Source organism: Saimiri boliviensis, chromosome 4 (assembly GCF_048565385.1).
Source record: "Saimiri boliviensis isolate mSaiBol1 chromosome 4, mSaiBol1.pri, whole genome shotgun sequence".
NCBI classification, from domain to species: domain Eukaryota; kingdom Metazoa; phylum Chordata; class Mammalia; order Primates; family Cebidae; genus Saimiri; species Saimiri boliviensis.
The window spans coordinates 89,543,700-89,545,460 of NC_133452.1; positions in this window are offsets into that span (position 1 = coordinate 89,543,700).

The following is a 1,761-nucleotide window of genomic DNA, read 5'->3' on the forward strand; positions in this document are numbered from 1 at the left end:
GCAGTAATTGCTGTTGTGCTTATTAGTTTTGCAAAGTTATAAATGGGGTTGCAATTAAAAGGTGTGGATTCAACTTCGTGTGTGTGTGTGTGTGTGTGTGTGTGTGTGTGTGTGTGTGTGTGTGTGTGTGGTGCGTTTTTCCAGGCTGAGGGAAGAAGGCAGAGAGTGACGGGAATATCAGCATTCATTCAAGAGGTATTCAACAAATATTTATTGAAGACCTAGTATGTGCTAGGCACTGCTCTAGGCATTTGCCAGTTGCCTTGGACCTTGGCATCACACACAGCCATTTTGTCCTTGAAGCAGGAGTCTGTAGGAGAACAGAGAAGCCAGACAGCATTTGCTATATTATTAATTGCCTAACATTTGGTCTTCTCATTTGCCTGGGGATCAGAGAGAATCCAGGTCGTCAAGGCAGGAGGAAGCTGATAGCTGCAGAGATTTCACTCTCTAAGTCTTCCAGTGCCCTAAGGTTTTGTGTTTTGCTGTAGGGTAAGAGATACACCAGTCTTACCTCTCCCTTCTGTCTTTCCATAGTAAAGCAGTGACCCTGAAGCCAACAGATCCTTGTGGGTGCAGTCAGGTTGCTCACAGGGCTTCTCTTGATGCCGTTGGCTTGGGAAATTAAACACATTGGGAAGAGAGAAGAGAATTTGCCAAAGCTAAAACTCAATAGAGGTTCCAGAGCTGAGGTCAGTGTAATAACTGAGAAGACCTTTGCCATCCAGGTGGTCTCTTTTAGCCACCATTCTGTGTGTGTTAAGTTATTTGGGGTCTTTGGATACATGATTTCTCTGGGGAATCTACACTGGGCTTGAATTTCTGTAGTAACAGTACATTCTCAATATTGTATTCTGACAGCATCTATTCCATGATCCCCTTTTTCTTCCCCTTCCCCACATAGATTAAAGGTGTTGTTTTGAAAGTGCATATGGCCTGTTTTGGTTTTTCCAGTGTTTCTGGAACAGGAAGCTAAAGCCAGATGGGGATTTCTGTGATATTGATGATCTTTTTTTTAATTTTATTTTTTGAGACATTTTGCTCTTGTTGCCCAGGCTGGAGTGCAATGACACAATCTTGGCTCACTGCAACCTCCACCTCCCGGGTTCAAGTGATTCTCCTGCCTCAGCCTCCCAAGTAGCTGGGATTACAGGCATGCACCACCACACCCGGCTAATTTTGTATTTTTATTAGAGATGGGGTTTCTCCATGTCGGGTCAGGCTGGTCTCGAACTCCCAACCTCAGGTGATCTGCACGCCTTGGTCTCCTCAAGTGCTGGGATTACAAGCATGAGCCACTGCACTCGGCCAAGACTGATGATCTTTAGACAAGACTATGAAATTATTTCCCAAACTGAGATGGAAGTGTTTTGCCATACAAGCCTAGCAGGGCTTCTACTAGTATTGAATGTCAACTTTTTTTTCAGATTTTGCCCAGAAAGTCATTATATTATATTAGAAACTCCAAATGTGGATCTAGTATTGAGCCATATAACTTTTTAAAACAGCTTTATTGAAATATAATTTACATACTATACAATTCATCCATTTAAATAAAGTATACAGTTCAATGGCTTTTAGTATACTTACGTAGAGTTGCCCATCCATCACCACAATCCCTTTTAGAACATTTTCATTACTTCCAAATGAAATCCTGAATGCTTTATCTATTAACCCCCAATCACCTCTTGCCTCCTAGCCCTTGGCAACTACTAATCTACCTTCTGTCTCTACAGCCTTGCATATTCTGGACATGTCACA